The sequence below is a fragment of the Balaenoptera acutorostrata genome, chromosome 6 (genome assembly GCF_949987535.1).
Source record: "Balaenoptera acutorostrata chromosome 6, mBalAcu1.1, whole genome shotgun sequence".
In the NCBI taxonomy this organism is placed as follows: domain Eukaryota; kingdom Metazoa; phylum Chordata; class Mammalia; order Artiodactyla; family Balaenopteridae; genus Balaenoptera; species Balaenoptera acutorostrata.
The window spans coordinates 93,585,627-93,598,006 of NC_080069.1; the positions used below are offsets into that span (position 1 = coordinate 93,585,627).

At 41.5% G+C, this 12,380-nt stretch overlaps 1 protein-coding gene across 1 annotated transcript in view; it reads left to right on the forward strand.

The window, feature by feature from the left end:
* Positions 1-1,202: 1,202 nt before the first annotated feature.
* Positions 1,203-12,380, forward strand: part of MSANTD3 (Myb/SANT DNA binding domain containing 3) — a 39,450-nt gene continuing 28,272 nt past the window's right edge. Inside the window, exons 1-2 of the mRNA XM_057548697.1 lie at positions 1,203-1,293; positions 1,382-1,587. The gene's annotated coding sequence lies outside the window, so the exon portion shown is untranslated. The remainder of the gene's footprint in view (positions 1,294-1,381; positions 1,588-12,380) is intronic.

Genomic DNA, 12,380 nt, shown 5'->3' on the forward strand with positions numbered 1-12,380 from the left:
GAGGTGATGGCAGTGACAAGGAATGTACCAGATTACTTGCTTGTAAGACTGAATGGAAGACAAGCGTTTTTGGAACTGGGAAATTACAAAATGATTAATAATAATTAATCAAAAAGTGAAAAAGGGCAGGGGGAGGTGGAGGAGAAGGAGGAGAAGGGTTGGCTGTTTTTCAGTGAGTTAAGACTATATACTCCAGAAATAAAAGAAGATGGTTTAGAAATTGAACAATGAGAGCAGAAAACATTTCTAAAATTTAGCACATGTTAATTATTAGAGGAAGGTGGAAGGCATAGAAAGGAAGACTTGGGAGGGAGGGATCTTTATTTTATTCCACTCTCCGCTCCGCCCCGCCCCCCCATACACTTCTTCTTTCTTTAAACATTGTGAGCTTCCTGAGGGAGGGCCCACACTTTCCCAAGTATTATGAACACTGGGTCTATCATTACCTAGTTCCTTTGAACCACAGTGATAATCCTAGGGGTGAGCATGAGGTTTAATCGTCTGCCTTCTACAGACCCATCCCTAGCTACTTGCTCCTCTTTTGAGTGCGCCCTTTCCTCATCTTATATTATGGTGGAGTGTTCTAACCCGGCTACAGTGTAAGCAGTGCTGACAGAACCTTGACATAAGGGCGCATGGGGTAAGTACAAATGTCTGGGAGAACAGACGAGCACGGAATGACAAGCCTAGAGACAACCTGGGGGCCATTTCCCAGGTGGGTGCAGACCTGAACCCTGCTGGGCCGGCTTTTCCTCCTACAGTATTAGGAATTCTCCTGTGTGGATGTTGGAGTGTGGGGGTGAGGTTCAAGGAACCCCGCTCTCGCACTTTCTCTAGTATCTATCAAGTGGGGGAGCCCCGGGGGGACAGTCTTCATGCCAAGTGGGTACCCGCACACAGTAGCCACTAACACATATTTCTGGAATAAATGGATGGGTAGATGAAATACTTGTGCAATGGAAACTTCTTGTGGCTCCTCCCCGGCGAGAAGTGTAATCCATATAATCCCCGCCATCATTCGCAAATCCAAGGCTCGCGTCACTCTGCGCATTCCACGCAGGCCCCGCCCACCGCCGGGCGCCGCCCCGCTCGGCGCGCTCCCTCGGCTCGGCTCCGCTCGATAGCACTCGGGGACACGCGGGGCCGTAGTCAAGTTCCAGGCCACAGTGCGCTTGCGCAGAACTTGCTACGGGCTAGTGGAGGGGAGGAGCCTGCGGAGCTCAGGCGGCGGTGATAAGGGAAACACGGAAAGGATCGGAATGGCAGTCAACTCCGGCTAAGTGGGGCAGCTTAGTGAGTGTTTGAAGGGTACGCAAAGAGAACCTGTTGGGGACTGACCTGAGTTTACACTTTTGCTGATTTTGCCTTTTTTTCAATTAAGCTTGGTGGTCAAGAGCTGGTGCTTTGCAGGTCGCAGTCTGTTGTGACACCGCGTGCCTCTGTGTGGCTTTGGGCAAGTTACCTGCCCGAGCTTCAGGGTCTACTTCTGTGAAATGGAGCTCACGGGACTTTTGTGAAGATGACATTAGACAGTGTGTGTAAAGTGCTTAGCACAGTGCCTGGCACAAAGGAAATGCCCAGTAAGTGGTAAGTGCCATTACTATCATGAACGTTAATAGCATAAGAATCATCATGTTTTTTTTGTGTGCCAGGATCTTTTGTATGCAGCTGTTATGCTGGTAGTCTTTGGGAAATATCAGAGAACATGAGCAGTAACAGGAAATTAAAGACTGGAAAATGTGCTGATTTTAGAAATGAGAAAAAAGTAGATCTTGAAAAATGGACTCTGGTAATCTTGACTTTTACTGAGCACCAATCAAACCCAGGATGGATCATATCAAAGGTAGTTTATGAGGGGAATTCCCGGGCTGTCCAGTGCTTAGGACGCCGCGCTTTCACTGCAGAGGACGCAGGTTCGATTCCTGGTTGGGAAAATAAGATCCCCGCAAGACACGCGGCCAAAAACAAAAAAAGGTAGTTTGAGAGCCTTTAGAAAAGGAACTAGTATGCACTATGAAGCATTCTAAACTGTCTAAGAACAAATAAAGCAATCCAGCTTAACCTTTTTGAATGGATAGTAAACTGATAGCTCAGTGGAAAAACTTTTTGTCTTTTCTGGACCTAAGTCATTTGAACAAAGGTCTCAGCCTGAGATGCTGTCCCATTGTAAGCGCCTTTCTTGTCAGCGAGTCTCTTTCCATTTCTGACATAAATCTTACAAAAATAATTCTTTTGGCTAGATAGGTAATATGTGAATACCTTTACGTTGTAAAAAGTTCAAAAACTAAAAATGAAGGGAAATTCCCCCAACATCCCCTCCCAATTCTATTCCCAACTCCACTCATCAGTTTACTGTGCATTTTGTTCAGATACTTAAAAATCTAGCCGTACCCTGACTTGTAGCAGTTAGGACTTTATTCTGCCAACTGAATACCCAACAAAAGGAAGCAGTTTATTAGTCTCATTCGAAAGGAAGCCCAGGGGTAGGAGCTCAGAGCCAGCAGGCTTTCTGTCTTGGTTTCACCATCCACAGGTTTGTCCTCATGGTCACAAGGTGATTGCTGCTTCTCTAAAGGTGAGTCCACATATTAGCAGGAAAGGACAAAAGCCATCCTGTGAAGTTTTATATTTTAATTCAAGAAAGGAAGCCTACCAGAACATCTGCCTACAAGTCACTGGCCATACTGTATCACATGACCCCTCTATCAACATGGGAGTCTAGGGAAGTAATTTACTTTTCAAGTATCTAAACTATAGAATGGCACAGTAAAAGCGAGTTGTGAATATCTTTTGGGTAACTGAATTTTCAGTGTCTGCCACAGAAATATAGAGTTTCCATAAATGAACTCACACTATATATGTTTTGCAACTTGCTAGTTTTCCTTGGCGATCTGAATGAATTAGAACTTTCCATGGTGGCCTGTGTGAAACTTCCTTGGTTGCTTTAGCTGCTGCATAATACCCTCGTTTCATTATTCTAAGGCACACTTTTTCATTCACATGTTATTATCTCTAAAATTAGTATGCATCTTAACAATTGCTGTCAGCTAGGCAGCAGTAGTGATGTAATTGTCATCGCCTGCTGGAGATGCTTCAAAACTTGCAGAATGGATGTTAGCAGCCTGGAATATTGATGATCCTGAGTCTAAACATGATTCAGATGGTTCAGACTCTGAGAAGAAGATTTATATATGCTTTAATCAATTTATTTGATTAATACTTTCATTTTAATGTATGCATGTGGATGATATGGAGTTAAAAATCCATGTCTTAAGTTTCATGTGGCCTTCTGAATAAGTTTAAAATAAAAATTATAAATGATAAGAAAGCTTTATTTGTTTATTTTTTTAAATTTATTTTATTTATTTATTTTTGGCTGCATTGGGTCTTCGTTGCTGCGGGCGGGCTTTCTCTAGTTGCGGCGAGCGGGAGCTACTCTTCGTTGCAGTGCGCGGGCTTCTCATTACGGTGGCTACTCTTCAATGCGGAGCACGGGCTCTAGGCGTGCGGTCTTCAGTAGTTGTGGCATTTGGGCTCAGTAGTTGTGGCTCGCGGGCTCTAGAGAGCAGGCTCAGTAGTTGTGGCGCACGGGCTTAGTTGCTATGCGGCGTGTGGGATCTTCCAGGACCAGGGCTTGAACCTGTGTCCCCTGCATTGGCAGGTGGATTCTTAACCACTGTGCCACCAGGGAAGTCCCTGTGTCATAGTTTTATTAGGAGCATTTTTTTTTCAATGATACATAAAATAATGATGTCTATAATTGATGATGTCTTGAAGTCAATGAAATATGATGTACTACACTGTGGCTATTCCATAGTTTAATCGTTTTCTTATCAATAGGTCTTAAGTTTTCACTTTTTTTTTCCAATAATGCTTCAGTAAACCCCTTTTCATGCCTTTTTTTCCATATGTGCAAATAGTATTTCTCAAGATTCCTAGAATTTCATATTTAAAAGTTCTAATAGCTACTGTCCTCCCCCAAATCCATAACTCCAGTCTAATACTGGGAAAAGCTGAGGAACATCCTATAAGATACCTGACTGATACTCCTCAAAATTGTCAAGGTCACAGTGAACTAAAGATAGTACAGCATTGCTATATACCTCCACACTCTGTTTCTCCTATTGTTAACATCTCACTTAAGTATGGAACCTTTGTCATAATTAATGAACCAATACTGATACATTATTATTAACTAAAGCTTATACTGTATTCAGATCTCTTTAGTTTTTGCCTAATGTCCTTTTTCTGTTGCAGGGTCCCATCCACAATAGCACATTATTATTTTCAGTGATCATGTCCCCTTATGATCCTCTTGGCTGTAGAAGTTTCCAGACTGTCCTTGTTTTTGATGTCCTTGTCATCTTAAGGAGTACTAGTTAGGTATTCTGTCCCCCAGTTGGGATTTACCTGGTGTTTTTCTCATCATTAGACTGGAGTTTTGGGTTTGGGGGAGGAAAACCACAGAGGTAAAATGCCCTTCTTATCACCTCATTTCAAGCCTATCAACATGACTTATCACTATTGATATTAATCTTGATCAGCTGGCTGAGGTAGTGTTTGTTTGGTTTATCCACTATAAAGTTACTCTTCCTTTTCTCCCTTTACATACTGTAATCATTGGAAGAGTCACTCTGCACAGGCCACACTTAAGGAATGGGGAGTTATGCTGGAATTCTTTGGCGTGGCAGATTTATCTATTCTCCCTCATTTACTTATTTATTCAATCATATATGTATGGACTTATGATATTTATTTTATACTTTGGGTTCTAATTCAATACTACTTTATTTCTATTATTGCTCAAATTGTTACAACTATGGCTAATGGTGCTTTTTCAATTGGCTCCTGTGTCTCTTTGACACATCCCCATAACTGTGTGTGAATGTGTATGTGTGTGTGTGTGTGTGTGTGTGTGTGTGTAGTTTAGCTCTTCTTTATCTTCTGGCACTACAAAATTCTCCAGACTCATCTTGTATATTTCCTACCCTATTAATAGAACCAACCATTTCTCCAAGGAACCCTGGTTCCTTTTATTGGAGAATGGTATTAGAATCTAAGATCTGGGCACTCTGAGTGTAGAATTCAATTTTTACATAGTTAAATGTATCAATAGTGCCTTGTATAGCTTTGCTTTTTGTATCTTATATAGGAAAGTATCTTTTTTGATAAAACAAACAAGATCTGTATATTATTATTATTTTTTAAAATTTATTTTTGGCTGCGTTGGATCTTCATTGCTGCATACGGGCTTTCTCTAGTTGCAGTGAGTGGGGGCTACTCTTCATTGCGGTGTGCAGGCTTCTTATTGTGGTGGCTTCTCTTGTTGCCAAGCACGGGCTCTTGGCACGCAGGCTCTAGAGCACAGGCTCAGTAGTTGTGGCGCACGGGCTTAGTTGCTCCGTGGCATGTGGGATCTTCCAGGACCAGGGCTTGAACCCGTGTCCCCCTGCATTGGCAGGCGGATTCTCAACCACTGCGCCACCAGGGAAGCCCTCTGTATATTATTTTAATACTTGTACAATATTCTTTTACATGTAGCTTTAAAATTCATCTGGAATTTTTTAAATATGATGTAGAGTAGAAATGTTATTTCTTTGTAAATGGATAGCTAAGTATCTCAACCCCATTTGTGGACTAATCAATCCTTTCCATATAGTTTATACATATGATATTCCCACATGTCCAAGAATATGTTTGGGCTTTATTTTAGTCCTTGGATTTAGTTATCTATTCCTGTATAGCAACATGCAGGTTTAATTTATATGAGTTTATAGAATATTTTGTTATCTGGTAAGACAAGTCCCATCTCTGATCAAAAAAGTAAAATAAAACTTTCTTCACTATTCTTGAACATTTTCTCTTGCAGATGAATTTTAGAATCAACTTGTCAAATTCCATGAAAAATGCTTTGGGGATTTTAATTGGTATGCACTGGACCCTCCTTTCTTATCTGGCTACAGAAGTGGTTCTCAAACCACTGGCTGTAAGAATTAACTCTAAGAACTAAGAAGAAATGTGAGAGCATAGAGCCTGTAGAGAGAAACCAGGACTTTTTTAACAGCAGGATTTTGACTCTGCTATTTTTTGACTCAAGGACATTTTGAACACAAGTTTAAGAACATAAGAATATCAGTCGGAATTATACAATCATTCACAAATTTTTGTTGAGAATATATTTTCTGGAGTCAATTCTATCACACTCATTTAATTCCTTGGCCAGCGAGCACAGTTAAATGATTTCCAAATTTTTACATTTCGATTTTACTGAAATTATAATTAATAGAATTAACAGGATCAATTCTTTTCTATGAAAATTTTCTATTTTAAATTTAATTGATTAGCTTTTCTGCCATTTTTTTTTTTTTTAATAAATTTATTTATTTATTTTTGGCTGTGTTGGGTCTTCATTTCTGTGCGAGGGCTTTCTCTAGTTGCGGCGAGCAGGGGCCACTCTTCATCGCGGTGCACGGGCCTCTCACTATCGCGGCCTCTCTTGTTGCGGAGCACAGGCTCCAGACGTGCAGGCTCAGTAGCTGTGGCTCACGGGCCCAGTTGCTCCAAGGCATGTGGGATCTTCCCAGACCAGGGCTCGAACCCGTGTCCCCTGCATTGGCAGGCAGATTCTCAACCACTGCGCCACCAGGGAAGCCCTTTTCTGCCATTTTGAGTGCTAGTTTGTGAACAGTGTATCTAGCAAGTCCTGTTTTCTGAAGTCGAGGTTAGCAGATCTGACATTTGCCATGTGCAGTTTTAGCCTTTGTCAATTTTATTTTGTATTAATTATTTCTGCCAGAAATATTGATTATGAATTGGACAACATAGTGACATCTTTAGTTAATTATTGATTAATTTATGAGAATGTTGTAAGCAAATCCTTTCAGATACTCCAGAAGAATAATATTTCCGTGTCATTTTTCATTGACCTATTGCTTTTTTAGCTTTGCCCATAGTAATACTAACTACTCATACTCACAGTAGAGTTAAGAGCAAGCTAACTCTTTGTTGGATCAAAATGTCCTTGGTGAGAATATGCCCAGGACTAAAATGTTGACCAGGTCTAAAACTGTGGAGTCAAAATGGCTGCATAAAATAGAACAAAAGAAAAATAAGCAAACAAACACATCATACACTGCTTTGTCAGTCCTATGAAGTACCATAGTTTATTGAAGCATTCCCTATTGATGGACTTTTAGGTTGCTTCCAGTGATTTTTCCCTTCTCTCCCTGCCCCTCCTGTTTTTTTTTTTTTTTTTTTTGATTTTTGGCCGCACCGCGGGGCATGTGGGATCATAGTTCCCCGAACCCCAACCCCCTGCAGTGGAAGTGGAAGCGCAGTCTTAACCACTGGACCACTGGGGAAGTCCCCTCCCTCCCTCCTTTCTTTCTTTCTTTCCCTCTCCCCTCCCTCTCCCTCCCTCTTCCTCTCCATCTCTCTTCCTTTGTCTCCTCTCTATACCTTCCTTTATTTTCCATTATCAAAGCTGCAATAAACATGCCTCTTTGTAATCACAGGCAAATGTTTTTCTAGGAGAGGACCTAGAAGTGGAATTGCTGAGTTAGAAATTTGATAGTGAAAAACAGAGAGTAGTAGCAACTAATATTGAAGCTACAATTAGGGATCTAAACCAAACTCTTCATTTTTCAGACACTAAACCTCTTCCCCAAGATTTCACAGCCTATTAGTGGCAGAGTAGGTCTAGAAATGTAGAACAGGGTCTTCCCTCGTGGTCCAGTGGTAAAGAATATGCCTTACAATGCAGGGGACACGGGTTCGATCCCTGGTCAGGGAATTAAGATCCCACATGCTACGGGGCAACTAAGCCCGTGCGCCACAACTACTGAGCCCGTGTGCCTCAACTAGAGAGCCTGCGTGCCGCAAACTACAGAGCCCATGTGCTCTGGAACCCACGTGCTGCAACTACAGAGCCCATGCACCCTGGAGCTTGCACGCCACAACTAGAGAAGAGAAAACCCGCCCGCCACAACTAGAGAGAAGCCTGCGCGCTGCCACGAAAGAGCCTGCATGGCACAACTAAGACCCAACACAGCTAAAAAATAAAAAAAAAATCTTAAAAAAAAAAAGAAATGTAGAACAGTTTCAAGCAGCTCTATGAAAAGTAACACAGGCTTGTAGCAGTGTCTTCAGACATTTAAAAGGGGTTAGACCTCATGCAACTGTGGCAGCTGGTGGAACAGTCTATGTAGGCTGCTGTTGCCTCGAGTTTAGTGTTGAGCCTGAAGTCGCTGTAGGTCAGCCAGACTGGCAGTTGGGAAGGAAAGCTGGATGTGGACAAGATCAAGGACAAACTAGAACCTTCCAGGGCAAATTTGGGCCCACAAAGAACACTGGGACCCTCGAGGACAAACTAGAACCTGCCTTCTTGCCCCAGCTGACATCTTGACTGTGACCTTGTAAGAGACCCCAAGGCAGAACTGTTTAGATAAGCTTCGTAACCCACAGAAACTGTGAGACAATACATGTTCATTGGTTTAAGCCTCTCAATTCTGGTACCTTGTTACACCACAGTGAGTAACTAATAAACCTAGATACTGACAGCATGTTCACCAAAACCACCTCAACATCAAATTGCTGTGGTACCAGCAGTTCCAGTGGCCAGTGGCTTGCAAATCCAGCCACTGTAAAATAGACGAGGTGGGTCTCATGGAAAGGTAGAGTATAGGCATTTGAAATCCATGAGTTCTGGAATTTTCATGCAGCCTGGATTTCATTCCGGCCCTGATAGCCCATCACTTTCTGACCTGGCACTCTTCCAGGTTGCTCCATCAGCAGTAGCTTTTGGTCTCCTAACGACTCCACCTGTACGCTCTCGTTCAGCACTCCCAGCTCCTCACCCCTCATTCCTTCCCTGGACAGCTGGATCCTGTAAGTTGAGACATTTTTGGTTTTCTCCATGCTCATGTCTTACAAAAGATATTTGGATCTATCTAGCCATCTGAAGAATAGTCTGCCCTTCTTCAATTTAGGGAAGGGGATGTTCAGATAAAAAATCAACTCTATGTACTTAGTGGAAAGCATCACTGCCAGCCTCTGAAGCTTCCTAAAAACTATCCTCCTACTTGTCTGGTGTTTGATGTTATGTTTGAAGAGAAATGTGCAAAGAGACAGATTGTCTAGCAGCCAGAGATTGCCTAACAGGATAGCTGTATCTTGGTGGGGTCACCATAGATTAAGGGCTATCCTGTCTTCTATTATGTGATAATAACATTTATATAGGAACTACTAAAGTGATTTATATACGTTACTCATTTAATCCTCTCAACAATTCTGTGATGTAGGTATTCTGCTTTATAAGATCACTCACCATATTACGGTGACTAAGATTTTTCAGGAAAGTCTCAATTTCAAAAGTCTTGGTCTGTTGTCATTAGCTATCAAAATGCTTCAGAAGTTCTGAGATTTCAGTATTTGAACTATACCTCAGACTGTCTCTACCATTAGAGAGTGGATTACAAATAATTTTTTTTTTTTTTTGGCCACATCACGCGGCATGAGGGATCTTAGTTCCTGGACCAGGGATGGAACCCATGCCCGCTGTAGTGGAAGAGTGGAATCTTAACCACTGGACCGCCAGGGAAGTCCCTGCAAATACTTTTTATACTATTTATTCTGACATTTGGTTCAGAAAGTATGGTCATATTAATAGAATGATTTCAGTGCATCTATCCACCCATGCCAGCTTCTGGTGAATACCCCTACTCCCAGTCTCTGCTGTGTGGGGTGGTTATTTTTGTACCAGATGATACCTCCCTTCCATCTCATAACAGCTGATTGAGTTAAAGCAGACTTCTAGTCCAAAAGCAATCAATTCATAGGCTGCCAACTTGCATCCTATCTTGAAATGATGAGCTGGGCCAATCACATTTTTTTGTGTAGGTCAATATGAACCAACAGACGAGCAGGAGGTTTCTACCCTAGGCTGGGGAGTCCATGATGGCCAAGTGCAGGTGAGTAAGCAGAGGGAGCAGGCTGAGAGGTAGGGAAGAAGGAGCATATATCCAGAGAGAGACAAAGATGTAACAAGACAAAGAGGGAGACAGAGAGACAAAGGAAGTCAGAGGCAGAGACATAGAAAGACACACTGACCTTAAATGAGAGAGAGAAAAATTGGTTCCTAGTGGCTCTTAGGTTTCTGTGAGGTCCTATGTAACTTGGGTTGTTCCTGTATTTCAAATTCACCTAAAATTCAATAAACACCTTTCCCTTTAGCGAGTTTGAATGAATCTCTTCCTTGCCACTAAGAAAGCCTGATTAAAGTTGTCTCTAATGTCCATACTTAATTCAATTTTAGGGATACTGGATCTGAGCAGTCAAAATGGTTGGATAAACTAAACCTCAATGTATTAAGAGAACTGTACTTTCTTAAAACTGTGGAGTATTCAGGTTGGATGATCAGTGCATTTTCCCTCCCTTAAGAAAACTTATGTAGAAACCAACTCCTATGTCAAGTCTGCTTGGTGAGACTGGATCTGAGCAAAGGAGAAACTGTTTTCAGAGTTATTCTCAACAAGCTATCAGAGTGCAATGCATCACTCACCTCCATCACTGGAATGGCCCTCCTGCTCTTGAGGAAGGGACAAGTCACACAGATGGGTTCTCTTGAAAGGCTTCCTTTTATTAGACTCTGTGTAGGCTCCACCCTTCTATTGACTCTTTCTACAGAGAAGTTATAGCAACTTTATTATTAATAATAAATAATAGATAACATTTATTGAGTGTTTTCTATGTAACTTGCACAGTACTAAGCCTTTTATAAATACCTTACTGAATCCTCAAACAACCCTGTTAAGTAGGTATTGTTACATCACTTTACAGATAAGACTCAGGAAGGTTAAGAAGCTTGTCCAAGGTCAGGGAACAAGGAGGGAAATAAGGGAACAAGGAGACAGCTGGGAGGGCAGTGACCACATTACACACATTACAAGATGCCCTTGTCACATTAGTTTTGGAGATAGTTTACTCTCTTGATTTGAGGAGGAGACACATGATTAGATAGGAGTTTCTGTTTCCTTAGCATTTCTGCATGTGGCTCATGTCAATCATCATTATTTAAAATATTATTATTTTAAACAATAATAACAATGCTGAAAACATGCAGTAATAATAATGGTACTGATCATGTATTAAAGTCAAGACTAGAAGCTTTCATCACCCTGCCAGGTAAGTATCATTATTCTCACCTTAGAAATGAAAAACCTGAGATTCTAAGTGGTTAACTTAGTTCACAAAGTATAAGCAGTAAAGTCAGGATTCAGGCCCCTGTCTGTCTGTTAAATTCATTGCTTTCTTTTCCCTTACTGTACCACCTGTCAATCAGATTTCCAATCTGAATTGACTGTTTTCACACCCCAATAGTTTTCCCTTGGCTGTATCCTCATTTTAGAAGGAAATCTTCATAGACGTCTAACGTGGCACTAGGGTGGAAAACTCGAAGTGGAAATGGTGTACTGCCTTGGGTTCCAGTGAGGTGAGTGTCATAAAGTTTGTTTGCCAATAGTAACGCTCTCGGGATGGTCTTAGTTTCCAAGTTCTCTGGACAATTTCAAAGCTTCTTGGACACCAGACAAATTTGTTAAAATAATGAACAAGGAGCAGTACAAGTCTAAGTTATAGTAAGGGTCTTTATTTTTATTGGTGCTTCTGACCCCTAGAAGTGTTTGGGTGTTTCTTTGTAGTCAAAAGACCTGGCTCAGCCTCTCAGCCTCTCAGCCAAGTGGGTCTGTGGGTCATGGGAGCTGGGAGGGTGGCAGTAGCCTCACATATAGTCAAGAAATTTTTAAAAAATGAAAAAATAGCGAGTGTTGGTGAGGTGGTGGAGAATTTGGAACCCTCATACATTGCTGGTGGGAATGTAAAATCATTCACTTAGCCACTATGGAAAATCTTTTTGGCAGTTCCTCAAAAAGTTAAACATAGAATTACCATATGACCCAGCAAGCCCGCTCCTAAGTATATACCCCAAAGAACTGAAAACAGATATACAGACAAATACGTTTACAGGCATGTTCAGAGCAGCACTATTCACAGTAGTCAAAGGGTGGAAATAACACAAATATCCATCAATGGATACATGTACAAATGCACTGTGGTATACATACAATTATTTAGCCATGAAAAGGAATGAAGTACTGATACGTGCTACAATCTGGATGAACCTTGAAAACATCATGCTAAGTGAAAGAAGCCAGACACAAAAGACTACATATTGTATGATTCCATTGATATGAAATGTCTAGAATAGCCAAATCCAGAGAGACAGAAAATAAATTAGTGGTTTCCCCTGGTTGGGGAGAGGGGGGGATAGAGAGTGACTGCTTAATGGGTAGGGGGTTTCCTTTTGGGGTGATAAATGTTTCAGA